Source organism: Carassius auratus, chromosome 32, assembly GCF_003368295.1.
Source record: "Carassius auratus strain Wakin chromosome 32, ASM336829v1, whole genome shotgun sequence".
Taxonomy (NCBI): domain Eukaryota; kingdom Metazoa; phylum Chordata; class Actinopteri; order Cypriniformes; family Cyprinidae; genus Carassius; species Carassius auratus.
In genome coordinates, this window is record NC_039274.1 from 7,821,423 (window position 1) to 7,836,187 (window position 14,765).

The following is a 14,765-nucleotide window of genomic DNA, read 5'->3' on the forward strand; positions in this document are numbered from 1 at the left end:
AATGAAAGTTGTAGTATAACCAGCAGTAGAGCAGTGATGTGTGAACTGAATTTGATGGAAGTACAGTGTGTTACAGTAAAGTTATTAACTATTGTTCAAAATAAAACATCATAAAAATTGTGCCAAAGCAATTACTTTTAAAATGAAAGTTGTAGTATAACCAGCAGTAGAGCAGTGATGTGTGAACTGAATTTCGTGGAAGTACAGTCTTTTACAGTAAAGTTATTAACTATTATGTTCAATAATGGTGATGTTATTAACTATTTTTAATAATAAAAAATCATAAAATATTTGCAAAAGCAATTTCTTACAAAATGAAAGTTGTAGTATAACCAGCAGGAGAGCAGTGATGTGTGAACTGAATTTGGTTGAAAGTACAGTGTGTTACAGTAAAGTTATTAACTAATATGTTCAATAACGGTGACGTTATTAACTATTTTTCATAATAAAAATCATAAAGAATGTGCAAAAGCAATTAATTTCAAAATGAGTGTTGTAGTATAACCAGCAAGAGAGCAGTGATGTGTGAACTGAATTTGGTTAAAGTACAGTATGTTACACTAAAGTTATTAGAAATTTTTCTTAATAAAAAATCATAACAAATTAGCCAAAGCAATTACATTCAAAATGAAAGTTGTAGTATAACCAGCAGGAAAGCAGTGATTTGTGAACTGAATTTTGTGGAAGTACAGTGTGTTACATTACAGTTATTAACTATTATGTTCAATAATGGTGATGTTGTTAACTATTTTTTCATAATAAAAATTCAAATAAATGTGTCAAAGCAATTACTTTCAAAATGAAAGTTGTAGTATAACCAGCAGGAGAGCAATGATGTTTGAACTGAATTTGATGGAAGTACAGTGTGTTACAGTAAAGTTATTAACTATTGTTCATAATAAAAAATAATAAAAAATGTGCCAAAGCAATTATTTTCAATATGAGTGTTGTAGTATAACCAGCAGGAGAGCAGTGATGTGTGAACTGAATTTGATGGAAGTACAGTGTGTTACAGTAAAGTTATTAACTATTATGTCCAATAATGGTGGATTCATTAACTATTTTTCATAATAAAAATTCAAAAAAATGTGCCAAAGCAATTACTTTCAAAATGAAAGTTGTAGTATAACCAGCAGGAGAGCAGTGATGTGTGAACTGAATTTGGTGAAAGTGTAGTGTGTTACAGTAAATTTATTAACTATCTTTCAAAATAAAAAATCATAAAAAATGTGCCAAAGCAATTACTTTCAAAATTAAAGTTGTAGTATAACCAGCAGGAGAGCAGTGATGTGTGAACTGAATTTGGTGAAAGTAAAGTGTGTGAAAGTAAAGTTATGAACTATTATGTTCAATAAAGGTGATGTTATTAACTATTTTTCATAATAAAAATTCAAAAAAAAATATGCCAAAGCAATTACCTTAAAAATTAGGGTTGTAGAATAACCAGCAGGAGACCAGTGATGTTTGAACTGAATTTGCTGAATGTACAGTGCGTTACATTAAAGTTATTAACTATTATGTTCAATAAAGGAGATGTTATTAACTATTTTTCGTAATAAACAAATCATAAAAAATGTGCCAAAACAATTACTTTTAAAATGAAAGTTGTAGTATAACCAGCAGGAAAGCAGTGATTTGTGAACTGAATTTTGTGGAAGTACAGTGTGTTACATTACAGTTATTAACTATTATGTTCAATAATGGTGATGTTGTTAACTATTTTTTCATAATAAAAATTCAAATAAATGTGCCAAAGCAATTACTTTCAAAATGAAAGTTGTAGTATAACCAGCAGGAGAGCAATGATGTTTGAACTGAATTTGATGGAAGTACAGTGTGTTACAGTATTGTTATTAACTATTGTTCATAATAAAAATAATAAAAAATGTGCCAAAGCAATTATTTTCAATATGAGTGTTGTAGTATAACCAGCAGGAGAGCAGTGATGTGTGAACTGAATTTGATGGAAGTACAGTGTGTTACAGTAAAGTTATTAACTATTATGTCCAATAATGGTGGATTCATTAACTATTTTTCATAATAAAAATTCAAAAAAATGTGCCAAAGCAATTACTTTCAAAATGAAAGTTGTAGTATAGCCAGCAGGAGAGCAGTGATGTGTGAACTGAATTTGATGAAAGTACAGTTTGTAACAGTAAAGTTATTAACTATTTTTCATAATAAAAAATAATAAAAAATGTGCCAAAGCAATTATTTTCAATATGAGTGTTGTAGTAAAACCAGCAGGAGAGCAGTTATATGTGATCTGATTTTGATGAATGTACATTGTGTTACATTAAAGTTATTAACTATTATGTTCAATAATGGTGAATTCATGAACTATTTTTCATAATAAAAATTCAAAAAAAATGTGCCAAAGCAATTACTTTCAAAATGAAAGTTGTAGTAAAACCAGCAGGAGAGCAGTGATGTGTGAACTGAATTTGGTGAAAGTACAGTGTGTTACAGTAAAGTTATTAACTGTTATGTTCAATAATGGTGAAGTTATTAACTATTTTTCAAAATATAAAATGTGCAACATCATTTAATTTCAAAATGATTGTTGTGGAATAACCAGCAGAAGAGCAGTGATGTGTGAACTGAATTTGGTGAAAGTACAGTGTGTTACAGTAAAGTTATTAACTGTTTTTCATAACAAAAAAATCATAAAAATTGTGCAAAAGCAACTATTTTCAATATAAGTGTTGTAGTATAACCAGTAGGAGAGCAGTGATGTGTGAACTGAATTTGGTGAAAGTAAAGTATGTTATAGTAACGTTATTAACGTTTTCATAATAAAAAAAATCATAAAAATTGTGCAAAAGCAATTATTTTTAAAACCAACATTGTAGTATAAGCAGCAGGAGAGCAGTGATGTGTGAACTGAATTTGATGAATGTACAGTGTGTTACAGTAAAGTTATTAGCTATTATGTCCAATAATAGTGAATTCATTAACTATTTTTCATAATAAAAATTCTAAAAAATGTGCCAAAGCAATTTCTTTCAAAATGAAAGTTGTAGTATAACCAGCAGGAGAGCAGTGATGTGTGAACTGAATTTGGTGAAAGTACAGTGTGTTAAAGTAAAGTTATTAAATATTATGTCCAATAATGATTAATTTATTAACTATTTTTATTAATAAAAATAAAAAATAAAATGTGCCAAAGCAATTACTTACAAAATGAAAGTTGTAGTATATCCAGCAGGAGAGCAGTGATGTGTGAACTGAATTTGATGAATGTACAGTGTGTTACATTAAAGTTATTAACTATTATGTCCAATAATGGTGAATTCATTAACTATTTTCCATAATAAAAATTCTCAACATTTGCCAAAGCAATTACTTTCAAAATGAAAGTTGTTGTATAACCAGAAGGAGAGGAGTGATGTGTGAACTGAATTTGGTGAAAGTACAGTTTGTAACAGTACAGTTATTAACTATTTTTCATAATAAAAAATAATAAAAAATGTGCCGAAGCTATTATTTTCAATATGAGTGTTGTAGTAAAACCAGCAGGAGAGCAGTGATGTGTGAACTGAATTTGGTTGAAAAAACGTGTGTTACAGTAAAGTTATTAGCAATTTTTCTTAATAAAAAATCATAACAAATGAGCCAACGCAATTACTTTCAAAATCAAAGTTGTAGTATAACCAGCAGGAGAGCAGTGATGTGTGAACTGAATTTGATGAAAGTACAGTTTGTAACAGTAAAGTTATTAACTATTTTTCATAATAAAAAATAATAAAAAATGTGCCAAAGCAATTATTTTCAATATGAGTGTTGTAGTAAAACCAGCAGGAGAGCAGTTATATGTGATCTGATTTTGATGAATGTACATTGTGTTACATTAAAGTTATTAACTATTATGTTCAATAATGGTGAATTCATTAACTATTTTTCATAATAAAAATTCTAAAAAAATGTGCCAAAGCAATTAATTTCAAAATGAAAGTTGTAGTAAAACCAGCAGGAGGGCAGTGATGTGTGGACTGAATTTGGTGAAAGTACAGTGTGTTACAGTAAAGTTATTAACTGTTATGTTCAATAATGGTGAAGTTATTAACTATTTTTCAAAATATAAAATGTGCAACATCATTTAATTTCAAAATGATTGTTGTAGAATAACCAACAGAAGAGCAGTGATGTGTGAACTGAATTTGGTGAAAGTACAGTGTGTTACATTAAAGTTATGAACTGTTTTTCATAACAAAAAATCATAAAAATTGTGCAAAAGCAACTATTTTCAATATAAGTGTTGTAGTATAACCAGTAGGAGAGCAGTGATGTGTGAACTGAATTTGGTGAAAGTAAAGTATGTTACAGTAACGTTATTAACGTTTTCATAATAAAAAAAATCATAAAAATTGTGCAAAAGCAATTATTTTTAAAACCAACATTGTAGTATAAGCAGCAGGAGAGCAGTGGTGTGTGAACTGAATTTGATGAATGTACAGTGTGTTACAGTAAAGTTATTAGCTATTATGTCCAATAATAGTGAATTCATTAACTATTTTTCATAATAAAAATTCTAAAAAAATGTGCCAAAGCAATTTCTTTAAAAAATGAAAGTTGTAGTATAACCAGCAGGAGAGCAGTGATGTGTGAACTGAATTTGGTGAAAGTACAGTGTGTTACAGTAAAGTTATTAAATATTATGTCCAATAATGATTAATTTATTAACTATTTTTATTAATAAAAATAAAAAAATAAAATGTGCCAAAGCAATTACTTACAAAATGAAAGTTGTACTATAACCAGCAGAAGAGCAGAGATGTATGAACTGAATTTGATGAATGTACAGTGTGTTACAGTAAACTTATTAACTATTATGTTCTATAACGCTGAAGTTATTAACTTTTTCATAATAAAAAATGTGCAACATCAATTAATTTCAAAATGAGTGTTGTAGAATAACAAGCAGGAGAGCAGTGATGTGTGAACTGAATTTGATGAATGTACAGTGTGTTACATTAAAGTTATTAGCTATTATGTCAAATAATGGTGAATTCATTAACTATTTTTCATAATAAAAATTCTAAAAAATGTGCCAAAGCAATTACTTTCAAAATCAAAGTTGTAGTATAACCAGCAGAAGAGCAGTGATGTATGAACTGAATTTGGTGAAAGTACAGTGTGTTACAGTAAAGTTATTAACTGTTATGTTCAATAATGGTGAAGTTATTAACTATTTTTCAAAACAAAAAAATCTAAAAACTGTGCCAAAGCAATTACTTTCAAAAGGAAAGTTGTAGTATAACCAGCAGGAGAGCAGTGATGTGTGAACTGAATTTGGTGAAAGTACAGTGTGTTACAGTAAAGTTATTAGCAATTTTTCTTAATAAACAAATCATAACAAATGAGCCAAAGCAATTACTTTTAAAATCAAAGTTGTAGTATAACCAGCAGTAGAGCAGTGATGTGTGAACTGAATTTGGTGGAAGTACACTCTTTTACAGTAAAGTTATTAACTATTATGTTCAATAATGGTGAAGTTTTTAACTATTTTGAATAATAAAAAAATCATAAAAAAATTTGCAAAAGCAATTACATTCAAAATGAAAGTTGTAGTATAACCAGCAGGAAAGCAGTGATTTGTGAACTGCATTTGGTGGAAGTACCGTGTGTTATATTAAAGATATTAACTATTATGTTCAATAATTGTGATTTATTACCTATTTTTCTTAATAAAAAATCATAACAAATGAGCCAACGCAATTACTTTGAAAATCAAAGTTGTAGTAAAACCAGCAGGAGAGCAGTGATGTGTGAACTGAATTTGATGAATGTACAGTGTGTTACATTAAAGTTATTAACTATTATGTCCAATAATGGTGAATTCATTAACTATTTTTCATAATAAAAATTCTAAACATTTGCCAAAGCAATTACTTTCAAAATGAAAGTTGTAGTAAAACCAGCAGGAGAGCAGTGATGTGTGAACTGAATTTGGTGAAAGTACAGTTTGTAACAGTACAGTTATTAACTATTTTTCATAATAAAAAATAATAAAAAATGTGCCAAAGCAATTATTTTCAATATGAGTGTTGTAGTAAAACCAGCAGGAGAGCAGTGATGTGTGATCTGATTTTGATGAATGTACAGTGTGTTACATTATAGTTATTAACTATTATGTCCAATAATGGTGAATTCATTAACTATTTTTATTAATAAAAAAAAAATGTAACAAAGCAATTACTTACAAAATGAAAGTTGTACTATAACCAGCAGAAGAGCAGAGATGTGTGAACTGAATTTGATGAATGTACAGTGTGTTACAGTAAACTTATTAACTATTATGTTCTATAACGAAGTTATTAACTTTTTCATAATAAAAAATGTGCAACATCAATTAATTTCAAAATGAGTGTTGTAGAATAACAAGCAGGAGAGCAGTGATGTGTGAACTGAATTTGATGAATGTACAGTGTGTTACATTAAAGTTATTAGCTATTATGTCAAATAATGGTGAATTCATTAACTATTTTTCATAATAAAAATTCTAAAAAATGTGCCAAAGCAATTACTTTCAAAATCAAAGTTGTAGTATAACCAGCAGAAGAGCAGTGATGTATGAACTGAATTTGGTGAAAGTACAGTGTGTTACAGTAAAGTTATTAACTGTTATGTTCAATAATGGTGAAGTTATTAACTATTTTTCAAAACAAAAAAATCTAAAAACTGTGCCAAAGCAATTACTTTCAAAAGGAAAGTTGTAGTATAACCAGCAGGAGAGCAGTGATGTGTGAACTGAATTTGGTGAAAGTACAGTGTGTTACAGTAAAGTTATTAGCAATTTTTCTTAATAAACAAATCATAACAAATGAGCCAAAGCAATTACTTTTAAAATCAAAGTTGTAGTATAACCAGCAGTAGAGCAGTGATGTGTGAACTGAATTTGGTGGAAGTACACTCTTTTACAGTAAAGTTATTAACTATTATGTTCAATAATGGTGAAGTTTTTAACTATTTTGAATAATAAAAAAATCATAAAAAAATTTGCAAAAGCAATTACATTCAAAATGAAAGTTGTAGTATAACCAGCAGGAAAGCAGTGATTTGTGAACTGCATTTGGTGGAAGTACCGTGTGTTATATTAAAGATATTAACTATTATGTTCAATAATTGTGATTTATTACCTATTTTTCTTAATAAAAAATCATAACAAATGAGCCAACGCAATTACTTTGAAAATCAAAGTTGTAGTAAAACCAGCAGGAGAGCAGTGATGTGTGAACTGAATTTGATGAATGTACAGTGTGTTACATTAAAGTTATTAACTATTATGTCCAATAATGGTGAATTCATTAACTATTTTTCATAATAAAAATTCTAAACATTTGCCAAAGCAATTACTTTCAAAATGAAAGTTGTAGTAAAACCAGCAGGAGAGCAGTGATGTGTGAACTGAATTTGGTGAAAGTACAGTTTGTAACAGTACAGTTATTAACTATTTTTCATAATAAAAAATAATAAAAAATGTGCCAAAGCAATTATTTTCAATATGAGTGTTGTAGTAAAACCAGCAGGAGAGCAGTGATGTGTGATCTGATTTTGATGAATGTACAGTGTGTTACATTAAAGTTATTAAATATTATGTCCAATAATGATTAATTTATTAACTATTTTTATTAATAAAAATAAAAAAATAAAATGTGCCAAAGCAATTACTTACAAAATGAAAGTTGTACTATAACCAGCAGAAGAGCAGAGATGTATGAACTGAATTTGATGAATGTACAGTGTGTTACAGTAAACTTATTAACTATTATGTTCTATAACGCTGAAGTTATTAACTTTTTCATAATAAAAAATGTGCAACATCAATTAATTTCAAAATGAGTGTTGTAGAATAACAAGCAGGAGAGCAGTGATGTGTGAACTGAATTTGATGAATGTACAGTGTGTTACATTAAAGTTATTAGCTATTATGTCAAATAATGGTGAATTCATTAACTATTTTTCATAATAAAAATTCTAAAAAATGTGCCAAAGCAATTACTTTCAAAATCAAAGTTGTAGTATAACCAGCAGAAGAGCAGTGATGTATGAACTGAATTTGGTGAAAGTACAGTGTGTTACAGTAAAGTTATTAACTGTTATGTTCAATAATGGTGAAGTTATTAACTATTTTTCAAAACAAAAAAATCTAAAAACTGTGCCAAAGCAATTACTTTCAAAAGGAAAGTTGTAGTATAACCAGCAGGAGAGCAGTGATGTGTGAACTGAATTTGGTGAAAGTACAGTGTGTTACAGTAAAGTTATTAGCAATTTTTCTTAATAAACAAATCATAACAAATGAGCCAAAGCAATTACTTTTAAAATCAAAGTTGTAGTATAACCAGCAGTAGAGCAGTGATGTGTGAACTGAATTTGGTGGAAGTACACTCTTTTACAGTAAAGTTATTAACTATTATGTTCAATAATGGTGAAGTTTTTAACTATTTTGAATAATAAAAAAATCATAAAAAAATTTGCAAAAGCAATTACATTCAAAATGAAAGTTGTAGTATAACCAGCAGGAAAGCAGTGATTTGTGAACTGCATTTGGTGGAAGTACCGTGTGTTATATTAAAGATATTAACTATTATGTTCAATAATTGTGATTTATTACCTATTTTTCTTAATAAAAAATCATAACAAATGAGCCAACGCAATTACTTTGAAAATCAAAGTTGTAGTAAAACCAGCAGGAGAGCAGTGATGTGTGAACTGAATTTGATGAATGTACAGTGTGTTACATTAAAGTTATTAACTATTATGTCCAATAATGGTGAATTCATTAACTATTTTTCATAATAAAAATTCTAAACATTTGCCAAAGCAATTACTTTCAAAATGAAAGTTGTAGTAAAACCAGCAGGAGAGCAGTGATGTGTGAACTGAATTTGGTGAAAGTACAGTTTGTAACAGTACAGTTATTAACTATTTTTCATAATAAAAAATAATAAAAAATGTGCCAAAGCAATTATTTTCAATATGAGTGTTGTAGTAAAACCAGCAGGAGAGCAGTGATGTGTGATCTGATTTTGATGAATGTACAGTGTGTTACATTATAGTTATTAACTATTATGTCCAATAATGGTGAATTCATTAACTATTTTTATTAATAAAAAAAAAAAATGTAACAAAGCAATTACTTACAAAATGAAAGTTGTACTATAACCAGCAGAAGAGCAGAGATGTGTGAACTGAATTTGATGAATGTACAGTGTGTTACAGTAAACTTATTAACTATTATGTTCTATAACGAAGTTATTAACTTTTTCATAATAAAAAATGTGCAACATCAATTAATTTCAAAATGAGTGTTGTAGAATAACAAGCAGGAGAGCAGTGATGTGTGAACTGAATTTGATGAATGTACAGTGTGTTACATTAAAGTTATTAGCTATTATGTCAAATAATGGTGAATTCATTAACTATTTTTCATAATAAAAATTCTAAAAAATGTGCCAAAGCAATTACTTTCAAAATCAAAGTTGTAGTATAACCAGCAGAAGAGCAGTGATGTATGAACTGAATTTGGTGAAAGTACAGTGTGTTACAGTAAAGTTATTAACTGTTATGTTCAATAATGGTGAAGTTATTAACTATTTTTCAAAACAAAAAAATCTAAAAACTGTGCCAAAGCAATTACTTTCAAAAGGAAAGTTGTAGTATAACCAGCAGGAGAGCAGTGATGTGTGAACTGAATTTGGTGAAAGTACAGTGTGTTACAGTAAAGTTATTAGCAATTTTTCTTAATAAACAAATCATAACAAATGAGCCAAAGCAATTACTTTTAAAATCAAAGTTGTAGTATAACCAGCAGTAGAGCAGTGATGTGTGAACTGAATTTGGTGGAAGTACACTCTTTTACAGTAAAGTTATTAACTATTATGTTCAATAATGGTGAAGTTTTTAACTATTTTGAATAATAAAAAAATCATAAAAAAATTTGCAAAAGCAATTACATTCAAAATGAAAGTTGTAGTATAACCAGCAGGAAAGCAGTGATTTGTGAACTGCATTTGGTGGAAGTACCGTGTGTTATATTAAAGATATTAACTATTATGTTCAATAATTGTGATTTATTACCTATTTTTCTTAATAAAAAATCATAACAAATGAGCCAACGCAATTACTTTGAAAATCAAAGTTGTAGTAAAACCAGCAGGAGAGCAGTGATGTGTGAACTGAATTTGATGAATGTACAGTGTGTTACATTAAAGTTATTAACTATTATGTCCAATAATGGTGAATTCATTAACTATTTTTCATAATAAAAATTCTAAACATTTGCCAAAGCAATTACTTTCAAAATGAAAGTTGTAGTAAAACCAGCAGGAGAGCAGTGATGTGTGAACTGAATTTGGTGAAAGTACAGTTTGTAACAGTACAGTTATTAACTATTTTTCATAATAAAAAATAATAAAAAATGTGCCAAAGCAATTATTTTCAATATGAGTGTTGTAGTAAAACCAGCAGGAGAGCAGTGATGTGTGATCTGATTTTGATGAATGTACAGTGTGTTACATTAAAGTTATTAACTATTATGTCCAATAATGGTGAATTCATTAACTATTTTTCATAATACAAAATGTGCAACATCATTTAATTTCAAAATGACTGTTGTAGAATAACCAGCAGGAGAGCAGTGATGTGTGAACTGAATTTGGTGAAAGTACAGTGTGTTACAGTAAAGTTATTAACTGTTTTTCATAACAAAAAAATCATAAAAATTGTGCAAAAGCGACTATTTTCAATATAAGTGTTGTAGTATAACCAGTAGGAGAGCAGTGATGTGTGAACTGAATTTGGTGAAAGTACAGTGTGTTACAGTAACGTTATTAATGTTTTCATAATAAAAAAAAATAAAAAAAAATTGTGCAAAAGCAACTATTTTTAAAACCAACATTGTAGTATAAGCAGCACGAGAGCAGTGATGTGTGAACTGAATTTGGTGACACTACAGTGTGTTACTGTGAAGTTATTGAGTATTTTATTAGTAACCTTTTTCGCGTTTCGCACTTTGCAGACGGTCCCTTAGGACTTGTCTCTCAGACGCCAGCGCATTGAGATCAACGTATTTTGTACATAGCGGAGGAAAGCTTGTTTTCAGGCAAACTCGCTTGTAGCTCGTTTACTACAACACTACGAGTAAAAAGAGGCATAATTCGTGTACCAAAAACGTTTTGTCCGCGAGTTATTGATCCGGAAAAGTCGAATCTGTGAATATCTTGCCAGTTTTACCGAACTCTGTCCACGGATGTCCTCGAAAGCAAGAGTTAGGATGGTGTTACACAAGGCATAATTTAGTAAAACTGCTCCAAGACTCTGTAAGCAGGCGACATATGGCTAAGCTGTGCTGTGTTCCGCAGTCCGCTCGCTCTGAGCTGGCGCCAGTATCTTTGCGCCTTGTCTTATAACCCGCCAGCAGTCGTTAAAAGGGGCCGTGAACGCGGGTCATTTAAAATCCCCGCTCTGCTGTAACGGTAGATAAGTACTGTGGTCGGTACCGCTGGGGGACTGTCACCAGCACAAAGCGAGCGAGTGAAATCCCGACGTTATACTTCAAATATTGAATGTCAATAAAACAAAGTTTAGAAAACATGAACATTTTGCCGGCAAAATGAGGCGTGTGTTTGGTGACGTCACGCGGGAGGCGGTATTGCGGTAGCGGAAGTACGTCGAGCACATGGCTAGCAGGCTCAAGAAGTAAACAATCCGAGTGTTTGGGTTAAAAAGTTGGTTTTTATCACGCTATTATGTTAGTGATGTATAAAATGCGATGTTGTGGCTGTGCTGGGTTGGCCGTTTGAGATGTCATGGTCTTGTAGTGCGTTTTTTTTGGTCCAGTTGCTGCTATTGGGTTACGCAGGCAAACCAGTGTCACTTTATTGACTGGCGCCCCCTTATAAATGCATTATATACTACAGTCATGGTCAAAAGTTTTCACAAGCGTGTAAGTGACATAAATTTTGTGTTTTGCAAAGTTTGCTGCTTCTGTATTTATTTTTCCATGTTTCTATGGTAGGCTATACTGAAAAACAATGATACGCATATCATAAGCTTTAAAATCAAATCAAAGTTTATGTATAGAGAGCTTAAAACAAAAAACTACTTTTTTTTTTTTTACACACAGCAAACAACAACAACAACAACAAAAAAAACTGATATTAACACTAACAAAATGCATACAACAGCAGTTAAATTCCAGAGTATAAAATAAGTTTTAAGACTGGATTTAGAAACAGCAAGTGTTTGGGATGGCCTAACATACAGGGGCAAGTTATTCCGAAGTTTTGGACATGCAACAGCAAAAGCCCGGTCACCCCTGCTTTTCAGTGTTGTTCGAGGTACAACCAAGAGTAAATGGTCAGCTGAACTAAGTGCTCTTGATGGATCATGTGGCTGCATTAAATCAGAAAGGTAACTTGGTGTCAGCCCATTTAATGACTTATAAACTAAAACTAAAACCTAAAAATCAATTCTAAAACGAACAGGATTCCAATGAAGAGAAGTAAATTGTTTGAGGGAGGCCTGATTGATACTTACATAGAGGCTATTACAATAGTCAAGACAAGACTGGTCAAGATAAAAGCATGAATGACCCTTTCAAAGTCATTAAAAATCTTGACTCTTGATAATTGCCTCAACTGATTTTTTTATTTACTGAATAAATCTGTTTATCCAATGATTTTATAAAACTGAAATCTACGTCAATAGGTGTTGCCAGGTCTAAATATCATGACTTCTGTTTTTTCTTCAAGTTTTAAAGGCTTTTATTGGCAAAATTATAATGAGTCAATATTTACAGTGTTCATCCTTGTTCTTCATAATCTCTGCAATTCGCTCTGGGACACTTGATATTAGCTGACCAAATCCTGACTGATGGCGATCCATTCTCTCCTTAATTATTTCTCGGAGTTGATCACACTTTGTGGGCTTCTGCTTGTCCACTCACCTTTTGAGGGCTGACCACAGGTTCTCTATGGGATTGAGATCTGGGGAGTTGCCTGGCCATGGATTCAAAATTTCAATTTAATGATCTTCGAGACGGGTCTTATCACTCTTGCTTTATGACATGGTGCTCAATCATGCTGGAAAATGCACGGATCATTACCAAATTCCTGGCAGTGTTTTTGGGCAGAATTATAAGAGCCCAGTCCCTTGGATAAAAAACAACCCCACACATGGATGTCTCAGGATGCTCCACTGTTGGCACAACACAGGACTCATGTAGTGTTCACCTTTTCTTCTCTGAAAAATAGATTTTCCAGATAAATAAAAAATAAAGAAAATAACTTTGCACCAGTCTTCTGCTTTCCAATCCTTGTACTTCCTGCAGAATTTCAGTCTGTCCTTGAGGTTTTTCTTGGAGAGAAGAAGATTCTTTGCTGCCCTTCTTGACACCAGGCCATTGTCCAAAAGTCTTGGCCTCTTTGTGTTTGCAGATGCACTCACACCAACCTGCTGCCTTTCCTGAGCAAGCGCTGGACTGGTGTTGACACGATTCTGCTGATTCCTCAGGAGGAGACGGTTCTGGAGCTTGCTGGACACTCTGGGACGTCCTGAAGACTTTTTCTTGAAGTCGAACCTCTCCCCTTGAAGTTCTTGATGATCCAGTAAATGTTTTTTTCAGGTGCAATATTATTCTTAGCAATTTCCTTGCATGTGAGGCCGTTTTGATGCAAAGCTACGGTGCATGTGTTTCTTTGGAGATAACATTGCTAACAAGAACAACAAAAAGAGATTGTTCCATCCCTTTATAGCAATCAGTCTGCTCTCACAATATGTTTCATATGATAGTGATTCTACCTGACTAGTACTCATTCACACTTCCACACGTACTGCTGATATTATTAGCCAATTAATGTTAGCTGGTCATTTTGTGTCAGGATCAAAAGACTGTAAATCTACTTCCTTTTTTTTTTTTAAAGGAAATGGGGGGAGGGGGGGGGGGCAATAAAGCTTTTAGCAATTATTTAAAATCAATCTGATCACGCTACATAATAATCTAGAAATAATTAGAATAAACAACACAACAGCTTAACACAAAATGTATGTCACTGCCAAGACGTTTGGCCACAACTGTACATAAAAATATGAAACAATTATTTTGAATTGTTCATAATTGTACAATATTACTGCTTTTGCTGTATTAATATATAAATGCATCACTGGTGAGCAAAGCTCTACAGCTTTAACACTAAAGCACTTTTGTGACACACTCTCAGTGTTCAGTCCCATTCAGAGATTAATCTGTTAATTTAGGGGTTAATCCATTTATAATGGAGCCCAACAGCTATGTCTTTAAGTCCTTAAAAACAGTGGTGTCCTTTGGGCAGAAATGATGTCTCTATGATATGGGCTAACATCAGCCCTGCCAGCTATTTTAAATCCCACTTCCAGATGGCTGGTGATCATGGAAGGCTGTAAACATAGGCATGAAAACCAGGCCCAGCCTAGTCTGCCACTGCCCTGCTGCCGCCTTTGGACTTGTGCCTATTGCCTCCCTTAGTTCTGATCCATTGGACTGGGGAAGCTGTCAGATGGAGGATGAGCCACAGTCTGCCAGAATCCTCATTACAATGAAGGAACAACATGTTTTTGTATTTTTATGCATGCATGTAGCAGAGAGAGGTTCTCATACTCATATTTTTCTGACCCTTTTTCAGGGGAAGATGCATGAACTTCAGGAGTAACTGTTGTTATTCAATTTTTTTTTTTTTTTTTAAAGAAAGAAATATGAGCAATGTGAACATAAAATATTTATTTTT

At 31.3% G+C, this 14,765-nt stretch overlaps 1 protein-coding gene across 1 annotated transcript in view; it reads right to left on the reverse strand.

Moving 5' to 3' along the window:
- Positions 1-11,603, reverse strand: part of LOC113051506 (G1/S-specific cyclin-E1) — a 29,081-nt gene extending 17,478 nt beyond the window's left edge. The window contains exon 1 of the mRNA XM_026215334.1: positions 11,251-11,603. The gene's annotated coding sequence lies outside the window, so the exon portion shown is untranslated. The remainder of the gene's footprint in view (positions 1-11,250) is intronic.
- Between the last annotated feature and the right edge of the window lie 3,162 nt (positions 11,604-14,765).